This window comes from Coregonus lavaretus (genome assembly GCF_964263955.1).
Source record: "Coregonus lavaretus genome assembly, contig: HAP1_SCAFFOLD_682, whole genome shotgun sequence".
Taxonomy (NCBI): domain Eukaryota; kingdom Metazoa; phylum Chordata; class Actinopteri; order Salmoniformes; family Salmonidae; genus Coregonus; species Coregonus lavaretus.
In genome coordinates, this window is record NW_028157998.1 from 46,923 (window position 1) to 56,625 (window position 9,703).

At 38.1% G+C, this 9,703-nt stretch overlaps 1 long non-coding RNA gene across 1 annotated transcript; it reads right to left on the reverse strand.

Moving 5' to 3' along the window:
• Positions 1-760: 760 nt before the first annotated feature.
• Positions 761-8,406, reverse strand: LOC311124547. Its single transcript, XR_014612774.1, has 3 exons — positions 8,078-8,406; positions 1,178-1,294; positions 761-844 (listed from the first exon to the last, which is right to left on the reverse strand). It is a non-coding gene; the product is annotated as an uncharacterized lncRNA (long non-coding RNA).
• Between the last annotated feature and the right edge of the window lie 1,297 nt (positions 8,407-9,703).

Genomic DNA, 9,703 nt, shown 5'->3' on the forward strand with positions numbered 1-9,703 from the left:
GTCTGTATAAATCTGTACATGTTTTCATAATGCATTTTACAGACTGGTGTGACTGATTATATTATTATTGGTATTCTCTCTCTGTCTCTCTCTCTCTCTCCTCTCTCTCTCTCTGTCTCTCTCTCGCTCTCTCTCTCTCTCTCTCTCTCTCTCTCTCTCTCTCTCTCTCTCTCTCTCTCTCTCTCTCTCTATCTCTCTCTCTCTCTCTCTCTCTCTCTCTCTCTCTCTCTGTGTCTAAATGAATCACCACAACACATCCCTGCTGCTACTTGATGAGGTCACTAGGTGTTGTGTTAAGGCTGCTACAATATCATTGAGTTACACAGCTACTTTAGCTGTACTTTAGCTACAGCTTTTAAATGTTCTAAAACAGCATTCAACATGAGGCAGACAGCTCTTACTTTTCTCCAGTGTGTCAGCAAGCTCCTTCTGGTTCATTTTCCTCAGGACGTGCAGTGTGATCTTCAGAGCCCCCTCTCTGGCACTGCTCTCCTGCTTCTCATCTTCAGCATCCACCACTTCCTTATCCTGCTTCTGTCTCTCAAAGCCTTCTGGGAGTTCTGGACTAAGAATCCTCTTGAACATCTTCAGCTCGTTCTTCACAAATGTCATAATATTCTCTTCAAGCAACTGAAATAAATAAAGTAAATAAGTTAAGCAAGAGAATAAATGCTTTCTCATTAACACATTCATGAATGATTGACAGATCAACTTTACTTGAGGTAAACAAAAACAAATGTACAATACAGGACCACATACACTGAATATGGAGGCCAGGTCTGTTTGATGACTCTGGGAAGACTGACCACGGAGAATCTCTGACTCTGATCTCTCCTGTTGGTTTCTGTGGACAAAACATGAGATTACATTTCCTCATCCAGGGAGTGCACACACATACACACACACACACACACACACACACACACACACACACACACACACACACACACACACACACACACACAAACACGCACACACACACACACACAGACACACACACACACACAGGGAGGGAATGTTTTGTTTGTTTAATATTGTTTCAGGACAATGAAAATGGAAAAAATGATTAGCCTATGGAATATTTAAATAACAAAAATAAATGGGAAAATGGGAGAGGAGAAATTACTAGAGACAGTGTTGTTTAACTCACTGACCATGACCCATGAGTTCTTCTTACCTTTGTTCAGTAGAAAAGTCTCCCTCTCTGAAGTATATAGGAAGACCCTTAGACCGGTCACTCTTCATGGACACACAGCTGGGTACAGGGGAGGCTGGTCTCTCCTGCTTGATTGGGCTTCAACACAACAGAGACAAACATTACGTCTCTCATCTACTCTGAGCTCAGATGGGGAAACATGAGAAGAGTTTAATTCCAAAACACTATATATCCATTTTCAGAAATGTTCGTCAATTAGCTTCTATTGTTTAAAGAAATTATGAAAGATATTGGTGTCTTTTTTCACTAGCTAATCATGGCATGGGGTTGTTAAATGACAGACATGTATTTGTTTAAAATCTATCACTTGATGGTTTCATTTCAGAGAGACAAATAATCATGTTTTTTTGCAAAATGCTACATATCTGCCTCACTCGCAGAGAAATAAGTAGTACTGCTAGGTTTTACACAGTCAAATGTAGCAAATTTTGAAATGTTTTTTTTTTTTACTTTGGATAAAAGTAGAGACTCAGCTAGAAAAAGGTATATCATACACTACAGTTGAGGAACAATGGGAAAGTAATTCTGCTTTGAAAGATGATAAACTTGTAACCTCAATTTTGAGAAAATGGACTTTGAATGTTTTGGTTCACCTACTGGAGAGCTCTTCTTTATCTACAGTGGTGTTACATTGGCAGATAATGTCACCCATCTAAATAAATAGTTTAAAAATATATATATATATAGTTAACTAAATGTATGGTGTTTTTGGTTTTTGTCAGTTTCATTGTTTGTTATGCTATACATTGTTATGTTATGGTTGTAAGTGGTAAAATAAACTAGAAAATGTCATATTTTGCAATTCTGAGTAATTACTACTTTAGTAAGGATACACTTTATTCAGTACTACTGCAGTTACTAAATAATTCCAATAGATGGCAGCATAAGACCACGAATGACATTTCAAGGTTACATGACAAGGTTAGTTTAGTTTTCTCCCTGGATACACCACCACTCCCCCTCACAGGAAAACTCCTGCACACACTTTTTACTGTCCCTTTCCACACTGCTAACGCAAGAGGAACGACTGAAAAAGCATTTAACAGATTACTGTGAAATAATATAATGATGATTCATGTTTATTATTAGCTGTTTTTATGCTCATGTTTTGAAATTATACTTCATTACTATAACAGTTATCAATAAGCCTGAACATAAATTTAGTCACCTCTGGTCGAGAAAAACGTATTTTCCTAGTACATTCATTGTCAGATTCATCAACCAGCAGCGAGCACTCTGCCTTCTAGCACAAGCGAGGGGCATGTTGAGGTACATTTGCTAACCGCAAGGGTTACATGATGTAATTTATTGGCCGGCTGGAAGACGCACTCTTGTCTTATCTATTCCGAGGTTGTTTACTCCCAATATCAGATATTAAAATAATTTTTTATCTTATATGTATACTAGGGTTGAGGTTAGTGCATCTGACTAGTGATTATTTACCCGGGGTTCAACACCTGCTATAGTCACTATTTAATTGCTCTTCCAAAAGCAACACATGTCTAATACGAGATATATAGCTAGCTAAAGTAATGAGTGACCATTTTAGATAATCATGGGACATATAGTATTTGGTTGCATCCTATTTTATGTCAATCAATATTGTTGCTTGTAGCCTATAACTGATGCTTCGTGGTCTTATGCTGTCATCTATTGGAAATATTTAGCAATTCAAAGTAATTAATTAATGTACAGAAATTGGTGAGGCAGCTGAGAATTAAGTGTAATTTTCTTGTTAATTCCTTAGATCAGTCTCAAACCTGCCCCACCTATCCCACACCAATTGCTGGACTTTCACACAGAGGTTACTAGGTCACCCAGTTCAAACCACATTTGAAAAATAAAACAAATGCGTATTATTTATCAAGCGTTCTGCCTTGCAATAATAAATATCATAAAATAACAAATAACAACGAAAAAACAGCAAAACGCTTGACAGGTGTTGATTAACAAAATAATCAAAATGTTATTTAGTACTATAATTATATTTACTAAAATAATATTATTACTAAAATGGTTTCTAAAAGTGTTCTAGGCTACCCTACCCTAGAATTAGGGGTTAGGGTTACGGCTAAAATAGGTTATAAGTAGGGTAAGAGTTTCTGTATAGCACTTTGTGACATCTGCTGGTGTAAAAAGGGCTTTATAAATACATTTGATTGATTGTTAGGTTTAGGGATTTTAATGCGAAAAACAGTATGGGTTTATAGCTCTCTTGCTCCTCCTTGTGGCCGTATGTGGGTACTACATAACTCATTCATGACACTTGCTAGGCTCATAATCTTAGGCAGCAACTGCATCAGATCTACAAATCCATTAGCTAGACCACCCGATTAGACAACAATCACCCCATTATACCCATTTGGTTTGCAACTCAGTGAACCTGCGCAGCATTCGCTCAATTTGATGCCTACGAACGAAGATGTCGATGCATATGAAATTACCCAGCAGCCATTTAGAAACAACATGTTGTAAAAAAAAATGGTTGTTTCTTAATTTAAAAAAATTATTCTGGCTGTTTTAATCGGCCACATCTTGAAAAAGAGGACAGGGACATGCGTTTTGTTTAGGTTGTACACCTTTTTCTGAAAACAAATATGGTTAACCATGAAGCTGCAATTGTGATGCAAAATAATGGGCTGGGAATAGAATGTTCAGAAGGGGAGTCAATAGAACTAATAGGAGCTGGTAGGGTAAAAAATGACCTAAAATAAGGCCTGTTTTTTAACTAGGGACAAAGGGTAATATTATGAAACTGGGCTCCATGGCGGATGCAATGAACTAATTTTATCTGAAATAAACGTTGTAAAAAATGTCACTTGAGGCGCCCCAAAAATAATATTCAAAAGTTCAGTCCTTGGACACAGAGGGGTTAAACACTAAAGTTACTGTCCATCTAGTGAAGAGAGGAGAACCGGACAGAGGGAGCGTAGGCCAGCATCCGTCAACGAGAGAGGGAGAAGCCCTCCACGGTATTTAACAGGTGAAGAAACAACCAGCGAGCTCCATCGGTCCACAACAAATGCAGGCAGCCGGTGAGGATGTAGTGGTAGCTAGTATAACTAGGATGCTGCTGGTAGAGTAGCTAGCTTAGCTAGCTGTACCAACTAGCTTGGCTAGCTAGCAGGTCGTTCGTCTGTCCCTCGAGGATGATGACGAATCCGGTGAACCACAAAATTAAACAAGGATAGCGAGTGAAAAGGAACTGGCTATACTCATACTGTCCCTGACCGTAAAGCAAAAAGCAAATTGAACAATAATGTTGGGATCTATTTTCTTATAATTAGATGTGATGCCTTGCTTAGAAATAATACATTAATGATGAAACATAAGAGGTTTGTGCTGTACTGATATAGATTGTTTAACATAACAAGCTGTGATTAATGTGAGGAACCGTTAAGGGGTAGGCTGAGACAGACTTGTGACTCACACACACTCTGCCTCTTTGTTAAACCGCTCAAGGACATGTGTTCTGCCACAAAGAAGGACAAACTATGTCTGAGGTTGCTGACTCGAGACAAGTTGTAAAGATAACAACTAATGCCTGGCAACAGTGAAGCGCCAAGGGGCTGGGACCAGCCTGTGCGCCATCGATAGGCTGGGTAAGTTTAAACCACGCTCAGCCTCTACTCTGACAGGCCCAGCCTGGAGCAGGAACTATCTCTGTCAGAGTATTAAAGAAGAACATTGGGTTGAAAAAGTTAGTTCTCTGTCTGCCCTGCGTGGTTTTTCAGTGGGCCCGTATATACGAACATCATATTTACCAATTCAAGTGTCTCCATTAATTAAAATACTAGTACATTTTAGAAGACGTGTGTTCACCTCTTTTGTTCCAATACCAGATTCGAATTGACGCAACCTAACTATAAACTTCGGTATCTCAACACTGTAACGTCCACTCTGCGCCTAACTGGAATCCGGTGAACCACAAGATGAAACAAGGATAGCGAGTGAAAAGGATCTGGCTACACTCATACTGTCACTGACCATTACGCAAAAAAGCAAATTGAACAATAAACGTCGGCGTCTCAACACTGTAACGAACTCCGTCGTTATTCCCCAACATCACCTCAGTCCACTCTGCGCGTAACTGGACAATATGCTTGGCACCAAACCGTACGTGGACGCGGACAGTTCTGTACGGGGACGCGGACAGTTCCAGAACGCGGACATGAGCAGAGCCACATAATAAACTAAACCCAGTCTTTACAGTGGCTTATATTAGTAAAATTCATTTTTTATTATGTAAAACAAAAATTATTTGTTTTTACGTTTTTTCATTTTTTTTCCTTTATTATTATTATTATTATTATTATGTAAAACAAAATTATTCATTTTTTCATAACAAGATTTTGAGATCTGGGCACGTATCCAAAAAGCGTCTCAGAGTAGAAAATTGGTCCTCTCTCTCCCCAGACAGACTCATTTAATACTGGCTCGTTACAATATTTTGAGATCTGGGCCCATATCCAAAAAGCGTCTCAGAGTAGAAAATGTGTCGTATAAGTGCTGAGAATAAAGCCATTTTAGTCCTACTCTTATGGGTATAAATTAAAGCTATGCATGAAGCCTCTTTATTCATAAGTGTCCCACCTAGTTGGCAGATATTTAGGACACCTCATGAGCTGTCCTAACCAGTTAAGAGGTACCAGCAGGTGTCTTGATAATAGAAACATGCAGCGAGTCAGTGGTTCCTGCGCCACATGTAATTGCTTTGGAGTAGTTTAAATAATGTTTCTATATTTCTATATGATCAATCCATAAATAATATAGATCTACATGCAACAGTTTCTCTTCAGCTTTTGACAATGATTTCTGTATAATAATTATGTATGATAAATGTTGGTGATTCAATAGCCTAGTAATGTGGTCCTCTGTAGCTCAGCTGGTAGAGCACGGCGCTTGTAACGCCAAGGTAGTGGGTTCGATCCCCGGGACCACCCATACACAAAAAAAAATGTATGCACGCATGACTGTAAGTCGCTTTGGATAAAAGCGTCTGCTAAATGGCATATTATTATTATTATTATTAATCATTACATGTCTTTTAACACACTATCTATGTTTTGCTCAGTCTGGCAGTTACCCAGAACTATCAGAGGCTCTCTCTCTTGTGGCTGCTGCTGATGACAACTGAATGTATGTTATCATAATAATGATGTCTGCATAACATTTTGTCTTCATTTTGGCAGATTAACTCTTGCTTATTTCTGAATATTAACTCAGGTTTTCGCCCAGCGGCAAATGAGTTGGAGCTGTGGCAGGCGTTGGACCTGTGGCCGAAAAGTGTCCAGTTTGAATCCCGGGCCGGGCGCTGGAAAGAACGGGCGGAATTGATCTGACCCCTGGAGGGCTGCTGGGTCCACGTCCTCAAAACAATCACCTTTCGTTGGGCCCTTGAGCAAGGCCCTTAACCCCACAACATGCTCTCCATCCAGGGGCGCTGCACTGCAGCTTGAACCTGTGCTGGTCTCAACTGTATGTGTGAGGTCTGCTGTTTGGGGGGGTTATGAACGGAGCAGAAAATACATTTTTGTTGTTTGCTGGAACTAATGGACAAAGTTGTACTGTATTTTAATGTATTGTATTGTAAAGAAGTCAGCCAGAGTTGGGCCATCGTTCGAACAAAGAGATGCCTCCCTGGCCACCAGTGTGTTTGAATATAACGAAGATAAATTCTACCCCCCATACAATACTTTTATACACAGTAATTACTTTTTTATATATATAATAATAATAATAATTAATTATACACATTACATTTTGGATAGATAGTACTCAGACATCTATAGTGTTTACAGTAATGACTATTACCGATCATGATCTTTTTTAATCCCACCCCTCTGCTACTCTCAGCCCCGCCCACCTATCTCCGTAGAACATCCTCTTTTGATTTCCACCTGCCATATTTTTTTCAGCTGCGCTGTGATGTCTTACATGCATTTTTAACCTTTCTAGTCGCATAGTATCCACAGACTGTAAGTTAAAGATCAATATTTTTCATAAGAGTATTGTTCTATTGTTGATTGACTGACTATGGCTTTCCAAACCCCCAGCACTGCTATTTCTAAGGATAATTTTTAATGAATATTGGGATTTTTCAACCATTCCTATTTTCCTATAAATTATATTCTTAGCTAAAAATATTCCTATTTAATAGTAGTAGCCATAATTCATAAATGACACCATGCAGGGTTCTATATGGAACCATTTTGGTTCAGGGAAGAAGAACCTCTAGAGTTCTGATTAAAGAACCCTATAAAAGGTTTCTATATAGAACTTTTAGTGGTTCCATATATTAAGCAAGCGATAGAACCCTTGTTGTTTAAAACAGGAGTGAAGAGTGTGTTGATTTGATGGTAGTATTGTCAAAATTCCGCTTGTAACAACGATCAGAATTAGTAAAAACAATAAGGTTCTGCATGACAACATATTAGACAATAACTAAGAGTAGGATAAATGATTGTGTCATGCAAAACTTCTATAGATGTGTGTGTGTATGCTGGTAAAGATGTGTGTGTATGCTGGTAAAGATGTGTCTCTGTGTGTGTGTGTGTGTGTGTGTGTGTGTGTGTGTGTGTGTGTGTGTGTGTGTGTGTGTGTGTTGGTGAGACATCCACATATCACAGTCAAATATACAGGATACAAACATTTCATTCCAGCTATATAGCGTTTTGCTTAACAAAAATTAATACGCAAAAATCTATTAATTAAAATCTTAGAACAACAATATTTTACACGCACATGAAGGTACCCATAAGCAATCATTTCTGATGTAAAATAACAAACGTGAAAAAATTGTGGATATAACGTTTTAGAAATAAACTCTTTATAAATTCTTAAACAACATTGTCATCTCACCTCTTAGCTTTGGTGTCATGTTCCCCAGAGAGACTTGTTTTAGAGGCAGGGACCCCCTCCTCTCTCTCCCCAGAGAGACTCATTTTAGAGGCAGAGCCCCCCTCCTCTCTCTCCCCAGAGAGACTCATTTTAGAGCACTGACCCCTAAACAGAGATCCAACAGTTTGGTTGTGGTTAACACAGTGACAACTAATTATTGAAGGTCAATTGTTCTATTTTATTCATTATCTCTTAGAAATAAAACATTTACTAACAGACACGTCCAAACAGTCAGGTGATTTAATGCAATCACATCAACACGTAGTTTAGTGAGCAGGTAGCTTAGTGGGTAAGAGCGTTGTGCCAGTAACCGAAAGGTCACTGGTTCTAATCCCTGAGCTGACTAGGTGAAAAATCTGTCGATGTGCCCTTAAGCAAGGTACTTAACCCTAATTGCTCATGTAAGTCGCTCTGGATAAGAGCGTCTGCTAAATGACTAAAATGTTAATGTCATGACTGATATTGTTAACCTTTTCTCCATGTAGTGGAACTAATAATAATAATAATAATGGGGGATTGATGGAAGTTACAATCTATCTGAAATATTAAAGCTGATCTAAAACTAAAATAAAATAAAATAAAAATGATAATAATGTCTCACTTTCTCTTGTAATAATTCCACTCATTCTAGTGTGTTGCTTTGTTCAACAGGTCTGCTATAATTATGATATTATTTAATTTAATTCATAATATCAATGTTAAGAAAAGTACATTCAGGTTTCATACCAAATTACACAGGAAGCAGGAGCTCATTGTAATTTAGAAAACAACAAATGTTCTGATATTCTGAAAGATGATTTAGAACTATGATACATTAAAATTTTTACAAATTGTAAAATAACCACGATATACGAATCCTATAATACGAGATATGAACAATATGTTTTTGAATTTGACTTGCCTACGCCCAGTTAGCGCCATTTTGTATGATTGAACTGTCACGTACCTGTCCCAGGTGAAATGGACTGTTAGATCTGAGTGTTTTACTGTCATTCTCTATACTATAATAACACCATATATTTAATTTCCCTACACACTTTACAATAATCCCTTGGAAGATTCTTACCTTGTAGCCTGTATTCACAACCAGATCATGTCAAGTCATTGAGATATTTTCCGTTGTGCTGAGAGAGCACCTTCCTGATGACAAGTGGCTCTGTATCTATGTTCTAGGTACAGTTGATCTTTGGATGCAATAATATCTGGTCAAAGTCTAGTGGCACAACACCATAGTATATCATTAACATAACAGTCGTTTAACCGTTGGCCAGTAAAGGCCATGGCATACTATAAAATGTAGAATCATTATGAGGGATCCAGTTTCAACATATCTCTAACTTTGAAGTATACAGTGGGGTCCCAAATTATTAAATTAAATGATTTTATACTAATACAATTGCTCAGAGAAAGAAAAGTAATAATTTTTTTCTCAAAAAGGTAGGGGTCAAAATTGGCTCTCCCTTTCAATACCTCCCTTGCGAGGATAACGGCACTGAGCCTTTTTCTAAAATGTTTTCTGAGTTGGAGTGATCTTAGACCATTCCTCCATACAGAATCCTTCCAAATGAGCGACTACAGGAAGGTAAA